This window comes from Pygocentrus nattereri, chromosome 15 (assembly GCF_015220715.1).
Source record: "Pygocentrus nattereri isolate fPygNat1 chromosome 15, fPygNat1.pri, whole genome shotgun sequence".
Classification (NCBI taxonomy): domain Eukaryota; kingdom Metazoa; phylum Chordata; class Actinopteri; order Characiformes; family Serrasalmidae; genus Pygocentrus; species Pygocentrus nattereri.
The window spans coordinates 21339888-21346546 of NC_051225.1; the positions used below are offsets into that span (position 1 = coordinate 21339888).

Sequence of the window (6659 nt, forward strand, 5' to 3'; positions counted from 1 at the left end):
TTGTTCTAATTTATGCTCTGCGAGATGCATATTTTAAGTTCTGCTGACAACCCTAGAATTTTGGTCCAATTAAAGAAAATAAGTTGGGTCAATGAAATTTTATCTGTGAACCAAATACACCTAAGTTGGTCCAACTACATATTTTGCATTGTGTCAGCTCCATTTCTTTAGTTCAGTTAATTATTAAGCACTATCAAAGTTGACCAAACTGCCAATTTTATGCTGCATCAAGTAAATGTAAAATATACTAAATGTAATTAAAGGAAAAACTGAAAATTAAACATACTTTTTAACAAATGCATTTATTTGCAAAAATATTAAAAACATCAGATTTTTATAGTTAACAATGATAAAACATCTACTAGGCATATTAAAGCTGCTTTAAAACTAATAAATTACTTTAATAGATATATTAAATGGTTCCTTTATAGCAGCATTATTGCACTTGTGTGTGTCCATTTCAGTGGTATAGGTAGCAAAACTTTACAAAAATAAGTAATAAAACAAACTCTTACTTTAAATACACACATTTGTGACAAATGTTGCCACTAGTGCCAGAACAGCAGTTAAACATCTGTGACATTCATGCAGAAATTAGTACAATACCTTGTACTTTAGAGATTGCAAAAGGTGGAGGCAAGCATTCTGTCCACTTTAACAAAAGTTTTAGAAGGTTACGCTAACAGAAAAACTGAACATAAAGTGTGTGTGATTTCTAAAAGTGGAATGAATATTTAACATTGAAGCTAGCAAAGAAGGAAACAACGACAATGCTGTTTTAAAAAAAACTGCAGCATTTACGACAAAGACAAGAACGAACAAGAACTAAAACAGTCTTTTTTTTTTTTTTTTAAGTGGAACAAAACCAAATCAAACCAAGTCATCTCAGCCATTTTAGATGGGTACTCTTAAATGAGTAGCAAACTGCTCCAAGCAGAGGTGGAGAACATGGACAACATAAAATAAAAGCACCGCATTGTGTGTTGTAAGTCGCAAAAAAAAAAAAAAAAATAATTAAAAAATAACGCTTATGCGTGTAGTGATCACATGTGCACTAACTTGTTCTTTAGAGACTGCACTCTGGCTGTGCACTCGTTTCCAAGATGAAGGAACACTTTTTGGACCACTTCAAATGTGTATTTTAAGTCTTTTGGATATTCTATGTTTAGTGCATACAGAAGTCCAAAGAGCAGAATGAAGGCATTAGTGTAGTCAGGCAAGTTATCCATTACTACCTCCTCTTCAAGCACAACTGCAACATTGACCACACTAGTCAGTGATCGCGACGGATCAGCACTCTCCTTCACCGCTTCAAGAATTCCCATTTTCATGTTCTTTGTGTGGTCCTCCAATGCTTCAGTGTCCTGTGGAAAACAAGAAACCTTGACTGACTGATATTTTCATATCATGCATCACTTGATTAAACTGTGTGTGTGTATATATATATATATATATATATATATATATATACACACACACACACACACACACACACACATACATACTTACACACATATATATCAGTAACTTGTGTTTTTTATATTAGCGAGAAAAACAAATTACAAGTAAGGTCTTTGAAATGGAAGGCCTCTCCCTCATGTACAGCGGAAGACCCCAGAGGACAGTATATCTTCTATGTGCCGTCAAGTTTGTGGTCTGTGTCAAAATAATAAATTAAAAAACAGAAACAGTGGAGAGGTGGTTAATAGTGGCAACTTAAGATGTTGACCAAAACAAATCTTGCCCACCAAGAAGTGTATTTTCTTTGAAATACTCACTATCAAAACATGATGTGTAAAGTCCTTGGGTGCTCTCTTGGATTGGAAACGTCTTCTCGAGAACTTCAGGCTTACTCAAAAGATTCTTCAATGTCTTGAGAACAGGGACATAAACAAATGTCTGTTTCTTTGCCCTGTTAAAAACATATTCAACAGGTTCAATCACATCAAAATTGGATTTAAAGTAATTGCTCCTCTTGTAGTCAGTCGATAAAGGACCATTTTCAGAGGTTTTGCTCAAAAATGGATTCGAATTGTGAAGAGTATCTCCAATGTCTGAAACAACTGACTGATCAAAATTGCAGTTGTGTCTTCGCAGAACTTCCTCAATTGCACGACATGTGTTTACATTTGATATTGATAGAATATCATTCACACTGTCAAGTATGTGTTGAACGGCACTTTTGGACACATGCAACTGTGTTTGCATACACAAGAAAAGGGCTGCAACCTTGTGTTCAACTATTTGCTCAGTATCAACAGCTTCCAAGTCTGAAATGCCCCTTTCAGCATGAATTTCTCCTGCATCACTTTGTACACTTTGTGTTGAAGTTGTAGCAATCTCATTGCCTGTATTACCTGCAGTACAGACAGATGTCTTGAAATCATGTACTGTGTGGTGTGGGTGCTTTTTGGACTTGTGAGCTCTGAAGGGGGCGTTACTGTTACTACTAAAAAGACAGTTTGAAAATGGACATTGAACTCTCTCATGGTTTTGAAGATGTCTTCCTAAATGGCGAAGAAATGCTGCCTGGGAGCAAACATCCTTGAATTCACATAATTCACAACAAAATGTGACATTCTCTTTAAATTTGATTTAGAATGTATTCTCCACAAGTGTGTCTTTAATGCTCCTGTCGTTTTTGAACGTATTAACACAATCTGGATATAAGCAAGGAAAACAATCTCTACCTGTCTGCCAATGATGAAGTCTGTAGTGCTTGAACAGGATGTCTTGCTCTGCAGCGAATTTACAGTAACGGCACTGCATTGGATTTCGACCTTGTGAATGAAGACAAACAATAAAGAGGAAATAAATAATAAATTATTTTGTTAATAATGTCTGTATACGGAATACAAAAGTTTTATGGCACAAAGAAAAACATGGCTGAAAAAAATCTGAAAAATGCTTCCAATCTATAGCCCAAGTACTTATTTATACATAATTAAACAAATGTTTAATTTAAACACAGAACAAGCCAGCTAAGCCAACCTACCATTAGTCTGCATTCTAACAGTTTGCCCAAGTGGTGTTAAGTTCAAATCGAAGTGAACAGTTCACACAAATAAATTTAGTAACCCACACCACAGCATTACTAAACTCAGTCTAAAGTTAAACAGTCTGAAAAGTAACAGGAGTCGCTGGCTTACTAGAACTAGTCCAGAGAGTAGCTAACAGAGGGGGCTGGTTAGCTAGAACTAGTCCAGAGTGTAGCTAACAGAGGGGGCTGGTTAGCTAGAACTAGTCCAGAGAGTAGCTAACAGAGGGGGCTGGTTAGCTAGAACTAGTCCAGAGAGTAGCTAACAGAGGAGGCTGGTTAGCTAGAACTAGTCCAGAGAGTAGTTAACAGAGGGGGCTGGTTAGCTAGAACTAGTCCAGAGAGTAGCTAACAGAGGGGGCTGGTTAGCTAGAACTAGTCCAGAGAGTAGCTAACAGAGGGGGCTGGTTAGCTAGAACTAGTCCAGAGAGTAGCTAACAGAGGGGGCTGGTTAGCTAGAACTAGTCCAGAGAGTAGTTAACAGAGGGGGCTGGTTAGCTAGAACTAGTCCAGAGAGTAGTTAACAGAGGGGGCTGGTTAGCTAGAACTAGTCCAGAGAGTAGCTAACAGAGGGGGCTGGTTAGCTAGAACTAGTCCGGAGAGTAGCTAACAGAGGGGGTTGGTTAGCTAGAACTAGTCCGGAGAGTAGCTAACAGAGGGGGTTGGTTAGCTAGAACTAGTCCGGAGAGTAGCTAACAGAGGGGGCTGGTTAGCTAGAACTAGTCCGGAGAGTAGCTAACAGAGGGGCTGGTTAGCTAGAACTAGTCCGGAGAGTAGCTAACAGAGGGGCTGGTTAGCTAGAACTAGTCCGGAGAGTAGCTAACAGAGGGGGTTGGTTAGCTAGAACTAGTCCAGAGAGTAGCTAACAGAGGGGGCTGGTTAGCTAGAACTAGTCCAGAGAGTAGTTAACAGAGGGGGCTGGTTAGCTAGAACTAGTCCAGAGAGTAGTTAACAGAGGGGGCTGGTTAGCTAGAACTAGTCCAGAGAGTAGCTAACAGAGGGGGCTGGTTAGCTAGAACTAGTCCGGAGAGTAGCTAACAGAGGGGGTTGGTTAGCTAGAACTAGTCCGGAGAGTAGCTAACAGAGGGGGTTGGTTAGCTAGAACTAGTCCGGAGAGTAGCTAACAGAGGGGGTTGGTTAGCTAGAACTAGTCCGGAGAGTAGCTAACAGAGGGGGCTGGTTAGCTAGAACTAGTCCGGAGAGTAGCTAACAGAGGGGGCTGGTTAGCTAGAACTAGTCCGGAGAGTAGCTAACAGAGGGGGCTGGTTAGCTAGAACTAGTCCTGAGAGTAGCTAACAGAGGGGGCTGGTTAGCTAGAACTAGTCCGGAGAGTAGCTAACAGAGGGGCTGGTTAGCTAGAACTAGTCCAGAGAGTAGCTAACAGAGGGGCTGGTTAGCTAGAACTAGTCCGGAGAGTAGCTAACAGAGGGGGCTGGTTAGCTAGAACTAGTCCGGAGAGCAGTTAACAGAGGGGGCTGGTTAGCTAGAACTAGTCCGGAGAGTAGCTAACAGAGGGGGCTGGTTAGCTAGAACTAGTCCGGAGAGTAGCTAACAGAGGGGGCTGGTTAGCTAGAACTAGTCCGGAGAGTAGCTAACAGAGGGGGTTGGTTAGCTAGAACTAGTCCGGAGAGTAGCTAACAGAGGGGGCTGGTTAGCTAGAACTAGTCCGGAGAGTAGCTAACAGAGGGGCTGGTTAGCTAGAACTAGTCCGGAGAGTAGCTAACAGAGGGGCTGGTTAGCTAGAACTAGTCCGGAGAGTAGCTAACAGAGGGGGCTGGTTAGCTAGAACTAGTCCGGAGAGTAGCTAACAGAGGGGGCTGGTTAGCTAGAACTAGTCCGGAGAGTAGCTAACAGAGGGGGCTGGTTAGCTAGAACTAGTCCGGAGAGTAGCTAACAGAGGGGCTGGTTAGCTAGAACTAGTCCGGAGAGTAGCTAACAGAGGGGGCTGGTTAGCTAGAACTAGTCCGGAGAGTAGCTAACAGAGGGGGCTGGTTAGCTAGAACTAGTCCGGAGAGTAGCTAACAGAGGGGGTTGGTTAGCTAGAACTAGTCCGGAGAGTAGCTAACAGAGGGGCTGGTTAGCTAGAACTAGTCCGGAGAGTAGCTAACAGAGGGGCTGGTTAGCTAGAACTAGTCCGGAGAGTAGCTAACAGAGGGGCTGGTTAGCTAGAACTAGTCCGGAGAGTAGCTAACAGAGGGGGCTGGTTAGCTAGAACTAGTCCGGAGAGTAGCTAACAGAGGGGGTTGGTTAGCTAGAACTAGTCCGGAGAGTAGCTAACAGAGGGGGCTGGTTAGCTAGAACTAGTCCGGAGAGTAGCTAACAGAGGGGGCTGGTTAGCTAGAACTAGTCCGGAGAGTAGCTAACAGAGGGGCTGGTTAGCTAGAACTAGTCCGGAGAGTAGCTAACAGAGGGGGCTGGTTAGCTAGAACTAGTCCGGAGAGTAGCTAACAGAGGGGGCTGGTTAGATAGAACTAGTCCGGAGAGTAGCTAACAGAGGGGGCTGGTTAGCTAGAACTAGTCCGGAGAGTAGCTAACAGAGGGGGCTGGTTAGCTAGAACTAGTCCGGAGAGTGCAACGTTAGTTAACTAGCTTTGATAGGAGTTGCGTTTGAAAGTATGTTTGAAGACCTCATTCAAAGTTCGAACTCAACAAACACCAATAAATTAGTTGTGTTAGGTTAATAAAACTCACATGAACTTCTCTCAAGGTACTTTGGAGTCTTCTGGGCTGGTTGTAAAATACTGGGTGTTCGTCTTCTTTTTGGTCTAGAAAGCGCCAGAAATACGTCCCTCTTGTGCGCATGCGCAGTAGTTTCACTGTTGCTCACCCAACAGTTTTTTTCTTTGGACTTAACATGTTGACTGAAAACAGAAATGTTCATTCACTGAATATAAAATTCTATGTTGCATGGTAAAAATGCTGCAGATGATGGTACAACCTATTTTTTGTTTTTGGGGTAACTATTTTTATATTTCATGTTGTGCCTATGTTTATTTTTAAATACACAGAACAAATATTTTTTACAGTGCAGTGGCGTAAAAAAGTATTTAGTCAGCCACGGATTGTGCAAGTTCTCCTACTTAGAAAGATGAGAGGTCTGTAATTGTCATCATAGGTACACTTCAACTATGAGAGACAATATGAGAAAAAAAAATCCAGGAAATCACAAAGAATTTATTTGTAAATTATGGTGGAAAATAATTATTTGGTCACCCACAAACAAGCAAGATTTCTGGCTCTCACAGACCTGTAACTTCTTCTTTAAGAAGCTCTTCTGTCCTCCACTCGTTACCTGTATTAATGGCAGCTGTTTGACCTTGTTATCTGTGTAAGAGACACCTGTCCACAGCCTCAGTCAGACTCCAAACTTAACCATGGCCAAGAGCTGTCGAAGGACACCAGGAAGAAAATTGTAGACCTGCACCAGGCTGGGAAGAGTGAATCTACAATAGGCAATCAGGTTTGTGTGAATAAATCAACTGTGGGAGCAATTGTAAGAAAATGGAAGACATACAAGACCATTGATAATCTCCCTCGATCTGGGGTCCACGCAAGATCTCATCCCATGGGGTCAAAATGATCATGAGAACGGTGAACAAAAATCCCAGAACTACACAGAGGG

General features: G+C 41.9%; 1 long non-coding RNA gene across 1 annotated transcript; it reads right to left on the reverse strand.

The window, feature by feature from the left end:
- Nucleotides 1-421: 421 nt before the first annotated feature.
- On the reverse strand, nucleotides 422-5810 carry LOC108428385. Its single transcript, XR_005131503.1, has 5 exons — nucleotides 5729-5810; nucleotides 2691-2780; nucleotides 1779-1912; nucleotides 1564-1656; nucleotides 422-1364 (listed from the first exon to the last, which is right to left on the reverse strand). It is a non-coding gene; the product is annotated as an uncharacterized LOC108428385 (long non-coding RNA).
- Between the last annotated feature and the right edge of the window lie 849 nt (nucleotides 5811-6659).